Below are 15,519 nucleotides of genomic sequence, written 5' to 3'. Positions count from 1 at the left end.
CCTGATGTATAAACAGATGACTAGCTTTTGAAATATCCTCACAAAAGTAAATAAAATTGGAATTCTCCTTTAGAATTGCCACCCAGCTGGAATCTGGCCCTGCCCTCTGGCTCTTGCCCGGTCTTTTGTTTCTCAGGAACAGTGCCATCTCTGCCCCCAAGAAAAATGTCCCTATGTCCCTCTCAGCAACTGTCTCCCATCATTCTGACCTTGAAAGCGACAGCAGCCTGGTCTGAGACATATCTCACTATGCCTCCTTGGAGGACTGAAACCAAGATGACCTCTAGGCTTGGCCCCTTCTGTTCCCAACTGGTTTCATCTCTGGTTGGGTTGCCACATTGAAATTCCAGCAAACCTTGGCCAATTCCTTCAAGTTAGATATTTTATAATTGAGGACACCAGAAAATAGTTGGGATACTGAGGATATTATTGGGGTATGGGGGCGAGACTTTCTCCTTCACCATTTCCTGTGTCCTCTATCACTTATCTATCATCTCCCTCCTCATTTTATCCATCAACAAATCCTACCAACATTGTTCTTCAAACATATTCTAATCTGATCATTTCTTACCATTCCCACTGCTACCTCCCTATTGCAAGCCAGTATCTTCTACTAGAGGCCCGGTGCACGAAATCATGCACAGGTGGGGTCTGATCAGACCACCCCAATCAGGGAAGATTGGGCAGGGCCAGCTGGGGGGAGGACATGCAGGAGGTTGGCTGACCGGCCCTGCCCCTGATTGGGGTGGGGAGGCCCATCTGGGGTCGGGCTGGCCAGGGGGAGGGGCCCTGGGCAGTTGGTAGGCTGGCCCCGCCCACTGGTCGAACTCCGGTCAAACTACTGGTGGAGGGACAATTTGCATATTACCCTTTTATTATATAGGATTGCCTTGTCTATATGCTTCTTCTCCTGCAACAAGAATAACCATAGACAGAATCACAACAAAAAGTTAGCAGTGGTTTATCTGGGTGGTGATTTTTAATTCATCTTTCTCATAGAAGTTTTTATTTTTCACATTTTAAACAATGCATTCGGGTTACTTTACAAATTAGAAAAAAACTCACTTAGTATAAAATATTAGAATACAATCTATAGTTAAACTTTGTTTTCAAGTTAATTAGACCCATTTTTCTTAAGCTCCTGACCAATTTTTGAGCCAGATATTAGCTCTTCCAAAAAATGTTTATTTTAAAGTACTTTTTATTAGACTAACTTAATACACAAATATTTGAAGACTTCTACAAGACTCTTCTTTTTCTGAACTCTTCTAAATGACTCAGGCAAAGTGTTAATTATCAAAACGTACCCATTTCATATTTTATGCATCTGAAAAACTACAAAATCAAATATAATACCTTCCCTAATATGAATAAAGTGAACAAAGTGTTATTTTAAAAAGTCTCCAGATGTTTGTCGAACATAGCTTAGACAATAATATTAGTATCTTCATTTTTAAAAAAATGTAGTTAGTAGGATATTTCATGATTTCAAGTGGTTCTGCTTACTGTATAGAAAAAAATTTAAATCTCAATAGGTATTTGTAAGTATTTCATTAAGTAGGTATTAAGTGCCAACCACATATTAGACTTTGGATTAGCAGGCATTAGTGTAGCCCACTAATATTCCTGTTCTCCTCCTTCCAGAAACATAGCGATGTTGCTCTTCCTCGTTCCTGTGACATTAGGTATGGCTATGTCTCTTGCTTAGAGCAATCAAATATGAGAGAAAGTGACATGTCAATTACAAGTTGAACTGTCAAGGGCCAGAGCAAGATTCATCATTTTCATCTTACTGCTAAGATGACTAGCATGCATTCAAGTTTGTGGAGGATTCACTAGCCTACCCTCTACAACAAGGACACCATAGAACAGGGCCCTTGCCAACCCTAGACTGTCTTAAGCCACAGAGATTTGGGAGTTGTTACTAGGAAGGTGTTAATCTTCATTAAGTGCCTACCATAAACCAGGCTTTGAGCTAGGCATGGAAAGTATGTGGTCAAAGACACCCTTTCCCGCCTTTACACAGCGTACAGTCCAAGGGGGAAGACACACATATAAACACATGCTGGAACAGTGTGATACATACATCAATAGAGGAGTGATTGACAGATTGGCAAAGGGGCATGTAGGGAAGCTAACCCAAGAGAGAGTGGTAGTCTGGGGAAGTTTCAATAAAAAGAAATGCCAATGATGTTAAGTCCTGTAGGAAGAAGGGGAATCTGAGGGCTATTATCCAATGGTAGCATAAAGCCACATCCACACCTAAAATGTTGTGATTTTAAGGATATAAACTAAATCCCAAGCCCATTTGGGGCCAGACTACTGGTACATCCAGCAACATCTTGTCTCTGACAGAACAAAAATTGTGTAGGAAAACAGCAACAGTTATTTTTTATATCATGGCCCTTAAAAATCTAGGATGTAACACTCTTGGGAAAAACAGTATTTAATAGCCATGTATTTCCCTCTCCTAGTTAATCCTTTCCCATCTCCACCACTGTATAAGACAAGCTGTCTGGGATCTAAGGCATATGCCTGGCCTAGGGGTGATTTATATTAGACAGCATCCTCTAACCATTTAGGATATTTTAGACAAGGATAGAAAAGGAAATCCATAATAAGGTGTTAGAATACACAAGAAAATAATTGAAGCCGGTTAGTGGGGAAGACTTTGGTTTTAAGATAATGTATACAAAATGGGAAACAGACCTAAGTTAGAGAGAAAAGGTATTTCCACAATGTGCAGAGACAGCAATCCAGAAAGCAAGGCAGAGCAGATGTTATGAAATAGAAGTCAAAGCTAAGCATGAAGCCCAAACTGCATTATAAATATTTACTCTAACAGTAGAGTTGAAAGGTTTAGCACCTCATGTCAAAATGGATATGTAAGTTTAATTTTTGACTCAGAAATATAAGATATTGATGTCATTTTTTTAAATCCTTGCCTGAGAACATGCTTAGAGAGAGGAAGGAAGAGAGAGAAGTGAGAGAGAAACATCAATGTGAGAGAGATACATTGATCGGTTGCCTTCCAACTGGGGGTCAAATCCACAACCCAGGTATGTTTCCTGACGAGGAATCGAACTGGCAACCTTTCAGTGCACAGGACAATGCTCAACCAACAGAGCCATATTGGCTAGGCATGATGTCATTTAAGATGACAAAACCGTGTTAATATATTTCAACCTGTTTGCAGTTGCAAATGCTACTTAATCACCCAAATTAAATATTATCAAACTCTGTTTCCTCTTTATTTTGGGCCAATAAAACTGTAGAGTATCAAACCACTACATGTTCTTACTACCCTGCAGGGTGGCAACACTCGCTTCTCCTCTCCACCTCACATTCACTCTTATAAAAAATAAAAGGTACTTAATTACTGAAGCAGTTTGGTTGGCCAATCAAAATATAATACCCAAATATTCAAAATAAAATTGGCTGGAAGAAGATCTGCTTTACAGTCTCTAGGGAGAGACAAGCGGGACATTTGCAAATAATAAACCACATCTGAGAAACAGCCATGCACCATTTCTCCACCATACATACTTGTAGAAGAAAGTTACAGATGATTTGGATGGAAGGACATTCCAGAGAATATTTAAAGGAATATACATGTTTGACACCCCAGGTTTTCAGTTCAACCTTATTGGGTGTGTTAAGGATGTGTGAAAAGTTGTACATTTAAAGGTTTATCATCAAACCTGGCATTGATTCATTTTCCTAAAGCTTAGTGTACTTGCCAGAGCTAAGTGCATGTATACTTGTCTCAACTTGCTATCTCTTAATCCCACAAGTCAACTCAACTCAAAAGGTGGAGAATCTGCCGCACAGGTGGAGTTTCTGACCCTAGGAGTGACAATAATGGCTGTTGATACCTCTCTCCTTCCCCTCTTCTTTTCACTGCCAGTGAGATCAGAAGAGTGGATGTCTGAAAAGGGGAAAAGTACAGGAGAATGTAGAACAGTGTGGACAAAAAAGGGGTTTTATGGAAAGTAACCTTACAGGTGAACTGGTCATAAATTCCTATCTGGGCAGGTCATGGTGGGTAGTCAAGCTCCAGGAATATAACCTCTTTAGTAAAAGGTTTATCTTTACCTTCAGCAAGCCCTGTCCAACATTTCTGTACATCTAGGTTAACACACCTTTGAAATGCCTTTTTTCCAAGCCTCAGAAGCAAAATCACCCTCAAAAGAATATATAATCTTTATTTTATTTTATTTTATTGATTTCAGAGAGGAAGGGAGAGGGAGAGATGGAAACATCAATACTGAGAGAAAATCATTGATCGGCTGTCTCCTGCACACCCTCTACTGGGGATCGAGCCCACAACCCTGGCACGTCCCCTGACTGGGAATCCAATCGTGGCCTCCTGATTTATAGGTTGATGCTCAACCACTGAACCATACTGGCTGGGCAGAGGGCATATAATCTTAACTACTCTGTATTCCAATCCCTGCCTTGCTTTCTCCCACCTTCATGTAATGCTCCTTACATTCCCTGCTTATTACAAATGCATAAGAGAAGCTGCAAACTGCCACTCTAGGGAGCATTTCCCCACCAGTCTGTTGAGGTTTTGCTTCCAGGTGAATCCTCTGTTTGGATCAAGTAAATTTTTATAAAAATTCTCTACAGGTTTGGACACTCTCACGTGGACAACCACACAACCTACCTTGTGTGAGGATGAAGGTGTGGCGGGGAGAGGGGAGGCAGGAGGTGCACCATACAATGGAAGAGATTGGGTGTAACTCCAGCAAGGAGGGAGCTCTGCAGACAGGATGCATGGGAGACTGCAGCTGAGTATGGAAAAGGAGGAGGAGGAGCTCGATGGTGGGGGGTGAGAAGAACACTGCAAGAGGTGTTGCCCAAGTGACAACCAAGAGGGGGCCAGTGCAGGAGAGGCCTCTGTTAACACGTGTAAGAGGAGGCGAGAAGACTCCACTGTTTCTATACTGGTGTGTTTATTTTGGGTTCCCTGTACATTTTATGTAAACAAAAAAGTCTCAGGAAATGATAAAATCACTGCATTATGTTACTTTGGAAGCATAACAGTCCCAGGGGCTTTCGTGGCTACGGATATTGCATGCTCACCCACAGAATGGGCCCGCAGAGGCATCTGGTGCCCATGTGAGAGAAAAGACAACACCGGGAAGTCTAAACAGGAAAGAGGTTGAAGTGCTGAAACGTTGGGACTTACTTTCCAATAGTAAATTTAATCCCCCCAGAGGTCTTGTTATTCTATCACCTGAAGTACATCATCATCTCATGGTCATCTAGAAATCGCCAGGAGTCAGGAAGAGATCTCAGAAAGATACCATACAAAGTCCTAGTACTTTTTCCCTAGGGAAGAAAAGTACTTGATAAACTAATTTCAAGTGCCTTGGTCCTGTCCAGTGTGGCTCAGTGGTTGAGTGTCAACCTATGATTCCATTCCCAGTCAGGGCACATGCCTGGGTTGTGGGCTCCATCCCCAGAAGAGGGCGTGCAGGAGGCAGCTGATGAATGAGTCTCTCTCATCATTGATATTTCTATCCCTCTCTCCCTCTCCCTTCCTCTTTCTGAAATCAATAAAAACATTTAAAAAATAAAATTAAAGTGTCTTGGTAGATTCTTTACTCCTTGGTGCAATTCTTTTTAAAATACATAGTTTTCCAGTTCTGTGTATACCAAATAACAAGGCAGTGAAGCTGATCCCACGCAAACTACAAGTCACCAACAGTACAGTGATCCTGGTGTCCCAAGAGCAGGAGCAGGCCCAAGAGCAAAGTTAAAAAAGATAGTATAAAATGAAGTGTTTGCTGTGTTGTCCTGTATTGTGTTGGAGGCGAGAGACTCCAAGTCTGGTCAATATAAATGCAGTTTTCCAGGTAATTTATACCAAGATAGCTTGGAGAGCCCCGAATTATGCAACATATTAATTGTCGTATGTTGCAGTATAGAGACACTTCTTAGATCACCTAATATAGCAGGAATTAAGGACAGGGAGACTGCAACAAGTGATAGAGAAGTGGAAATCATTTTATATTGCTGGGGAAAGGCAGGGATGTAGATGACAGAAGCAAATTTGGAAAAATATAATCTACAAAAAATATCAGAAAGTGATAGGTTCAAGTTTCCACTTTATGGCAGAGTTTGCTTCCTACCTGTGTCCTACAGAAGGGCCCTCGGAGCTGAGGGGCTGGCTCTGGGAGTGTATTTGGTGCAGACTGCTGCCTAGTGTGCAAAGCTCTCCCAGAACACTGGTGGTCCACAGGCTGGCCTCTTTCACACTGATGTTTACGCTAGGCAATGTTTCAAATAAAGCATGTCCTGATGACATGTAATTGAATTCAGACACCAACTTAGAACGGTCCCTCAGAAGCAGTGCCATTCTTTACATAAATGCTAGTGGGCATTTCTGTGGAGACCAATGGCAGCAGATGGGGCCTGAGGGGAAGCTTTTAGAGGACTAAAAGGGAAAAATGGAGAAATCTGTTTCAGCCCCAAACTTCAAGCTTAAGCATGGAGAACAATGAACACAAAAACCTCCCTCTTCCCACTAATCCCAACATGAAAACATGACAAAGAAGGGCCTAATCAGAAGCTTCAGGAACAGCCGCTTCCTTCTCTAGCGACAGTCTCACTTCAGAAATCTGAAAGTAGCCTATTGTCCCCTTCCTCCATTATCCAAACAGCATCCATATAAACCCCAGCCCTCCCAAAGCTCCCTTTGCAAACATACTTTCCTTAAACATACTTTCCTTTTTCACAAATATTTCCTTTCACCACTAAATCCTCCTCTGCCTCCTCCATTTCAGCAAACAAGCCTCCCCTCTCCACAAAGCCCCACAACCATTGGCAAACACCTTCCCCAGGCAAGTATTTCCAGATCCTCTCTCCTTCAAATCTCAGCTCCCACAGTTTCTCAAGCATCCCTAAACCTGGACCTTCCCATTGTCTCAGACTCCATCTCTACAGAACTTCCTCATCCCCTACTCACTCATCCAGATTCCCAAACTCTGGTCCTTTAACGCTTCCTCCACACTCAAGATTGCATATCCCAGTGCAGAGAAGATTAAAAAAAAAGTTCTGTTAGTAGACATTGTACTCTTCTTATTCTTTTGGCAAATAAACAGCAGCAAATGGATTCCACTCCTCTTCCTTTGTACCATGTTCTTGGTTATTTAAAGATCTGCCCATTCGAACAAAATAATTATTATCCACTAGAGACTCTTACGTAGGTTGACAATCTCCAAGGAGGATATTTTCATCTCTCAAAGTTCCCCAAAAAGCTGTTCCACAGAAATAAGTGTATTTTAATGGCAGAATAATGGCTGTTTTATTCTTGCAGATTGAGCCTATTACAACAGGAGGTTATATGTGTAGACATACACATACATGCTCACAGACAGACACACAGAGACAGACACATGCTGCCCACATAGTGGTCTGAAATGCACAAATGCACAAGGGCTTTTTGTGCCTCCAGTAGGGGACTGCTCTTGAGGACCTCGGCAATTTGAGGCATCCCCAGAATCCCGGTGATGCAGAGCAGGGCGGGGAGAAAGGTGAGGACCGCTATAATGTTGGCATATCGCATATCTCAGGACACTGATTCTTCATTTTTCTCTTGTTTTTGAACTTCTACTTATTACATTCTGAAAACAAGTAAAAGAAGAGGTAAGGGGAACCCTTAAAGAAAGAACAAAGGTATCAGATGATGCTACAGGGAGGAAAGCAGCACAGAAGGGAGTGATGAGTGATGGGGAATAATGAGAACATTTAATGTAGATGGAAGAAGTGAGGACAAAAAATAAAGTTTCAGCTTGTGCCTATCACAATAAAGGAGTCAAACTCCACACCACCATTCACTTCTTTCATCTCTAGCTGTACTGAAGTCTAAGCTTTGTAAAAAAAATAAATAAAAATACTCCAGATGGTATTGAAAGGTTCCTAAAGTAGACACAATCAATAGCCATACTTCAAACAAAGAATGAGGATCTTTTATTTTCAGTTTTATAAATTATTTAAAAAAAATGAATTAAGCTTCTTTGAAATTTGTACATTTTTATATTTTGTCACCTTTTAAAATGTTTTTCTTTTTCAAGTACAGTTGACATTCAACACTATTTTGTATTAGTTTTAGGTGTACAACACATTAAACGAGGAGCTACTTTTAAATAAGTCTAGATTGTCTTATATTACGAATTCTTAAGAATCTTAGAGGACTCATAGTGAAGAAGGTAAAACATCAATTATAGGATTTAAAAAAAAATGTGTGCTAGTCCCTTGAACATAACTTGTCTGCATGAACTTTAGACTAGCCAAGGAATTTGGCTGCATGTTTTCTGCGATAACTCTCTTCGGCCAATGAGGAAGGCAGGGAAGGGAGGACAGAAAGCAGAAGTGACCTCAAAAACATCTGGGTCATTCAAATTCCCTGCCCATATCGTGAAGAAATGCAGCCTCAAAAAAACGTTAAAACATACACACACTTCTTACATGTTTACGTTAAGACAGAGACTGATATATTTCGTAAATTCTTACATTACATTAGTGCTTCTCTCAAAGTGGGAGAGTTCTTTAGGCAAGAAATTACAGACCCTTATTTTCAGGGTTCTTTATAGAATCCTAAAACAGTTGAAGTTCAAGATAAAGATTTCTAAAATGTTCCCAAATAAATCAAATGTTCCAAGATATTTCTTATTCCTGACTATTGGCCTAATTCACCATTGGGTTAAAGTGATTCTGACTGAAGACCTGGAAGAAGCCCCTCTATTAAGTGGTTACCACAGTGAAGATGAAGCCATAGAAGGTGAGTCTGGAATCGCTAAGGTGGAGGTCTTGGTCTGTGTGCCCTGTACTTAGATGCACGTCCGAAGCAGAAGGAAGTAGTGTCCTTCAAGCTCAAAGCCAATCTCAAGAAAGAAAAATACTGACCCTGGGATCACATGGGGATAAAGATGCTCCCTCTTGACACTGAGACCATCGCTCCTGGCTTGAATTGAAAGCTGAGTTCACAGGAGCAAGCTCTGGTCTTTCCACCATCCTGCCCCACCTCACATTACTGATCAAAATACACCCTCTTAAAAATTATCTTTTATTAAAGTAACGTTCCCCAAACAAGCTACGTTCCCCATTCCCTTACCCAATATTTGTAAGCTGGAAATAGTCAGGAATGAGTAGGCTCAAGAGAGATGAAACAAACACAATTTGGCCACATCTTCCATGATCATGTTCTTCCCTTTAACTCAAAAATTGAGTGAATGGGTTTCAAAAATACTACACAATAAACAAAACAAAACAATAATGATACCATCTCTCCATTACTTAATGGTTGATTATGCAAGGTGGATGCTATAAGACACTTAATTTTTCCTTCTCCTGCTACCTACCTTGTAACCATTTCTTTTGCTTGGGAGAAAAAGGAAAGGGGAATGAATCAGCAAGATCAATTAACAACTGATTAAATTAAGTTTAATCAATGTTGGTTTTTTATATCTGGCCCAAAGACCTGATAAAGGAAATGGTTACATTAGGATGTTATTTTTATTGTAATGGACATTCTAGTGCAAAAAACACTGGACAGGCTGCCGGGAACATGAGTCAGGAGACCTGGATGGTCGTGGTTCTGCCAAAATAAAGCAGACGTTAAAGCTGGAGCAAGTCACTTCACCTGTCTTCACCTTGTTTTAGCTGAGGTTTCCACATATTTAAAAAGGTGAGAGTAAACTGGATGTTCTTTCTGCTCCAACTTTCTAGACTCCCATAGATACTGGTTAAGTAACAAGGAGTGCCAGTTATACAATGCAGGAAATGACCACAGAACAGAAACATGTTGTAGTGATAAGGTGGCAGCTACCTAATTGGGAAAAGATTTCACCGGCGCTGTTGCCCATGACATTCCAAGGGCATGGTAAATTGTTCCAGCATATCAGAGTGGGAAAAAGGCCTGGTCACAGCCATGATAATGCAATTCAATATGGGTATTTGATTCAGCAGGATGTTTAAGAAATATTTTTGTCTGGATCCCCATGGCTTGCAATTTCCTTCATAAATCTTAAGCTGTGTTTGAAACCTACTTCTGCAATGATATAAGCGGTGTGGCAGCCAAACATCATTTTCTAGTCCCTTCTGAATATCTGCTTGCTATGAAGCACTATTCAGGCTGGGTCTGAACTGGTCCAAAAAAATGTAAGAGCTGGCTGTCCTTCACTCTTACCTGCCCTTGTTTTAGCCATAAAGTGGTCAAGAAACAAATCTGGGGGAAATCTGTAACCTTCAGTTTTTTTCTATCCCTGATGCTAATTCCATAAGCATAGTGCCATCTAGAGAAGCACATGCAATGTGCCGATAAAATATTCTAAGATGATGAACCTTGATTTCTAGATTTTAAGTCTTAGAAAAGACTGACCTGCTGCTTGAGGTTAACAATATTACGTATTGGCAAACTTTTTCTTCCCCTTAATTTGTAATGTAAAGGAAAGCAGCTCATCTGATAAATCAACCTATACACACTATACAAAACAATCTCTTATAAAAATTTATCCATGTAATTTAGCCTGTTACTCTCTAGTTTATTTGTCTGTTTCTTTGTATAGCAAGTTTCTCCAATCCCTACCTTTCCTACTGCACCTCAATAAAATGATTTTTATACTTGGGTTTATTTTACTTCTGTTACAGATAACTATCTTGCCTTTAAAGCAGATATGGCACAAAGGTGCCTTTCAACATCTAAGAAACATCCCTAAATATCATGCAAACAACTGTGTGCAAATTAACCCCTAGAAGATTTGAATTCCTGGGTGACAGAGACAAGCTCTGCCTCATTAGATATTTATTTTAAAGGGATTTGAAAACCTTGGGCTACCCTTTTCGTTATTTTTCACTTCAAGAGATAAGAGTCACATTAATCAAGTGCCAATAAATATTTTCAGCCAATAGTTTTTGCTTTTTAATCGATTCATGTCTTCTCTCCTATCATTTAAAAAATAAAGGTAACAAGAATGACTAGACAAAAGGTGATTATGAAAAGGCTACTGCCTCTTTTATTACAGCATCCAAAGGGACCAGTCCCCTTCAAAGAGTCATCACTTGATAATCGTTTCTAAATATACTACTATGTACTTGGCTTTGAGGTGCACCCATTGGCTAGGTGTCAAAATGATAAGAACCTACCTCCGCACAGGGTAGAGCTCTGACCTCTCCCAACAAAGGCATAGTGACAACTTCTCCTATATTGTGAGAGCCTCCCAGATTTGAGGATTCTAACTACTGCGGCAGGACACTTAGCACATAGAACTAGCATCCATAATCACAGGCCCTGTGGCTGATCGGGGAGTAATGTAAATGTGGGAGTACATATGTTCATAAGTGATCAGGCCACATGTGCACAACTTTTCTGATAATCAAAAACTCATTGAGATAATTGCTTTCTATAAACAGAGCCATGCACAGATACCATGCTGGTTAAACTCTCCTAGGAAATTAACAAAAACTTTATATTACTATCATTTTCTTCCCCACAAGGCAAACAGATGGGATGGTGGAGACCATGGGGTATAAGAGGAACTATAATAGAACCGGATTCAGAAGAGTGGGCTTGCAGATTCTGCACTGTCCAGCCAATTGGGTGGATTGTGGCCAAAAATTCATAGAAGAGGATTTTTGAGGTTCCTTTTACCCCCAGATTTATTTTGTCTTACTCGCCCAAAGAATAGCTAAGCTTGAAGTGTCTTCAGATTCCTGTCCCAAGTTCCTTGCTATCACATTTATCTTAGCTATCCACTCATCAACGTATGAATTTCCCCTACAACTGCCCTAATGCACACTCATTTCCTTATTTGCCAGGGGTCTTTTTTTCCCCCCCAAAGAAAAATGTTTTTCTATTATGATTTACATTCAATATTATTTTGTATTACTTTCAGGTGTACAAGACAGTTGTTAGACAATCATATACTTTACAAAGTAGTCCCCCACCCCCACCCCGATATTTCAAGTACCCACACCAGGTGTCCTTTCAGACTCCACACCCAGGAGGCCTCTCTCATTCTCCCTTCTGTCCAAGACAACCCTATCCATTCATGCATTCTGCTCTTAACCCACAAGGCAAGGAGAGAGAGAAAATCTCCAATGTCCTGCTTTGTACCTGGATTCAAAAGCAGCATCTGCTATGTCTGTGAAACCATCTGTTGCCCCCTTTGCCATGGGAAGGATGGTGCAGGCATCAGACGTAGAGTGTCACAGGTCACACAATGGAATTATCCCCATCTTGGGGCTGACACACCCAGGCATATGCTCCACAGTCACAATGGCTAATGCCACTCTCCCCCATCAAAGAGTTTATTTATTTCCTCGTGGAGAAGGTACCTCTAAAGCCTCACAAAAGGTCAGATCCACTTTTTAAAAAGTTACATTTGCTTGAATATCAGTTTCTAAAATCTCTAATCCTAGGTTATTCCTAGAACTACGCCTGCTACTTGAGTCATTAAACTCTGAGCAACTCTTACGCCTATAAATGACCTTACATGCTAACACTCCCAAATTCTGTGATTTTAAGTCCTCAGTGAACACAAGAAGTTCCTTCCAATCTACGGTATATTAAGCCCTTTAATGCCAAGGGCAAAAGAACCAACCTGCTGCAGACACTATGGCTTCTATGACATGGTCTCTTTGTTGAGCAAGAACACAATTGGCTTCTTGAGGATCCAAATGAGATTAAGATCCCTAAACTTGTTAACAAATGCCCAGGAGGCAATAATCCAGTGAAGAGTTGAGGGCTGGATAATTCATTGTGTGTCCTGTGCATTGCAGGATATTACACAGTGTCGGAGGCCTTGTCCCACTAGACACCAGCCCCAGTGGTCAGTTGGGGCTGTTCCCTGCTCCAAGCTGGGAGAACAAAAAATGTCTCCACACATTAGCCAATACCTCCTGGGGAGGGTGGGGGGTGGGGGGAGGCAAAATCCCTCCCTCTCCCCACTGAGAACCACTCCTATAATGTATACCAGGACTTTAAAATAAAGCACATCACTTAACATGGTTTTTTGTTTGTTTCAAATGGGTGACATTTACACAGTTAATTATACCAAGATTATACCAAGACCTAACAGACAGTCATCCTATTTATAAAGACCTTGCATTGCTCTTGGAAGATGTATTAGTACAAAACCACAGACTTCCCAAGCACAGCCTCTCTGCAAAGGATTAAGAATTAACATACAAAGTCATAATCACAACTGCTCTTTAAAAGTATTTAAAAGGAATCACAATTTTCACAGTAATTTACCAGTGTACTCCAGAATCAGCCCTTGCTTACAGACCTCAAAATAGGGCTTTGAAGAAAATATCGAGAACCAGTGGTTGGTTTAATTACTTGGCTTTTTTTCTTCTTCTCTCTCTTGTGCAAAAGCCCGCAAATAAAATGTTTTCTGAAAAGATTGCTAAAGAGTTCCAGCTTTGGTTTGGGTTCTTTAAGATAGGAGGTAGCAAGCTCTTAGCCCACTTTGCGGGAGTATCTCCCACCTCCCCCCCTCCCCTCCTCAAACAGGGATCAAGAGACAACGCAAACGAGCAGCAGCTGCCAGCTGCATGAAACTGATTGAAGCCTGCAAACTGACTGAAATGATGGCTACTCTTAACCAAACATCTCATTTTTCCATTTGTGAGAAAGGCTGGGATTTGCAAACCTCTGGGTCTCAGGAGGTAAAGGCTAAGCTGGTTAACTAAGAGCAAAAACTCAACGCCCCCTTGCTTTGAAAGGAAACGCCAGTTATAAACGTTTTGGGGACTTTACAGTTTAAGTACATGCTTTAATTCCCCCATTAAATATGTAAGGCAAACAACAACAACACACAATCAACCCAAAGCCTTTTAAGTAACTAAGGCCAAGATATTAAGAGAGAATCATGAACAGACACTTTTCAAAGAACCTTGCTCTTTATTCAAACAAATATTTACACAATGGAGGGCAAGGGTATCAGGGAGGTAGCCATTCTGTTAAAATAGTGGGCAACTCTAAAGGTTTATTTATCCTAAATTCAACTACTCTGTTGCTATCCTACCAGGAACTAAGAATTCAAGTGCTTTAGGGTCAAAAGGTTAACCCTCGGAAACTGAACTTCAGCTGAATTTGGATAATGTTTGCATCTCAGAGACATATGTCAAACGCCTAAAGAAAGCCCAAGTGGGAAGCTCAAGGTTACAAGTCCAATACTTGAAAAATACCCACTCGTACAATGAAGGGAAATGTAGCTGACAAATATTTACACTAAAAGGACTCCGCATTTTTCTGCCTCTTCTCCTTGCTCCACTCCCAGCGGTGTCTGGCTGTGACTCGCTGTGCACTCTAGAGCTCTTGAGAGCTACCTCGGAGCTGCAGAGGAAAGACTTCTAGGGAAGAGGGCAGGGCCAGCCCGGAGAATATCCAGCCCCGGGCAAGTCTACCAACTTGCAAGGCTGCGGGAGCAGCTCTCTCTTTAGTTGCGAAAGGTAGATGGGGGAGGCGCGGGAAGTTAAGTTCGACTTCCCAAACTCTTTCAAACGGGAAGCCCCAGCGCAGGAAGGGGACAGCCTGTCAGTCTTTTAATTTCCTGGCGGTGGCGGGAGTCAGCCAGGTCCTGGGCGCTTTAATAAATGATGACTGCCGGTGCTGTTATTAAACCTACCAGCCAACCTTGCGCCTCCGCCATGCGGGGCACGCGGGAAAGGGGCTCAAAAATTCCCCATCACCTCCAGCCGCTTGAGGGGTGCGGAGACTGCCATACCATAAACTTTTGGGGAAATCCAAGTCCAAATCAGAATCTGAGGTTCTTGGGCGTTTCAAACTCGTGAGCCCCACTCTTGAAACAAAGTGGAACCAGCCAGATATTTGGGGGGGGCGGAGGTGTCGTCTCTGACTCCCGCGCCCCACGCCATCCAGCCGTGGACCTTCTCCTTCCTCTGCCTACATATTTCCAAGACCCTGATCGCTCTCTCCTGGGGTATCCCAGAGTTCTCGGCAAAAGTTGCCTCAGGTCCCCCCAAATCCCGCCTGTCCCCTACAATCGCTCTGTGAACGTCTCCTCTACCCCGACAGTCCCTTCCCAGGATCCTCACAACAGGAGGCCCCCCCGACCCCCGAGAAACCCCCCAGAGCAGTGCAGCCCAGGCTCCGCTCACCCCCAGCCTGCGCTTTTGTCCCTACAGTCGGCAAGAGAAGCAAAGAAGCCGGTCCCGGCGCCACTCACCGCCTCATCTTTCCTCCGAGCCGCCTCTCTCCACCGGCCCGCCGTCCGCTCGCCTGGCCCCAGCCCCGTTCTCCCGCCCGCCCCACGGTTTGGGCATCGGCCCCGGCGTCGAACTAGCTGGGCCACCCGGTTACTAAATAATGCAGGACGCCGCCAGAGTGCCACTCTGTTCCTCACGGCCACAGCCATCTCATCTCGGTGACCCTGTGACTTACATCGGTTTAGTACGATTTCAGGGTGTAAGATGAATTTTGCCGGTGATTTAAGTTATAAGAGTTAGGAGAACAGGAATTACCTTATTTTTTATCCTATCATC

The 15,519-nt window shown here is 42.1% G+C and overlaps 1 protein-coding gene across 12 annotated transcripts in view; it reads right to left on the bottom strand.

Annotated features, from left to right (window-relative positions):
• The window catches only part of PHLDB2 (pleckstrin homology like domain family B member 2), a 99,375-nt gene that overhangs the window by 83,281 nt on the left and 575 nt on the right, over positions 1–15,519 (bottom strand). For 11 of the 12 annotated variants that reach the window (XM_023758664.1, XM_023758666.1, XM_023758670.1 and 8 more), the window contains exon 1: positions 15,204–15,270. The exons of the other annotated variant lie outside the window; for it this stretch is intronic. The gene's annotated coding sequence lies outside the window, so the exon portion shown is untranslated. Of the gene's footprint in view, positions 1–15,203; positions 15,271–15,519 lie in introns of those variants that run through there. 12 annotated transcript variants of the gene reach the window in all.

The sequence above is a fragment of the Myotis lucifugus genome, unplaced genomic scaffold, assembly GCF_000147115.1.
Source record: "Myotis lucifugus unplaced genomic scaffold, Myoluc2.0 scaffold_137, whole genome shotgun sequence".
In the NCBI taxonomy this organism is placed as follows: Eukaryota; Metazoa; Chordata; class Mammalia; order Chiroptera; family Vespertilionidae; genus Myotis; species Myotis lucifugus.
This window is presented reverse-complemented; position numbering and strand designations above follow the sequence as displayed.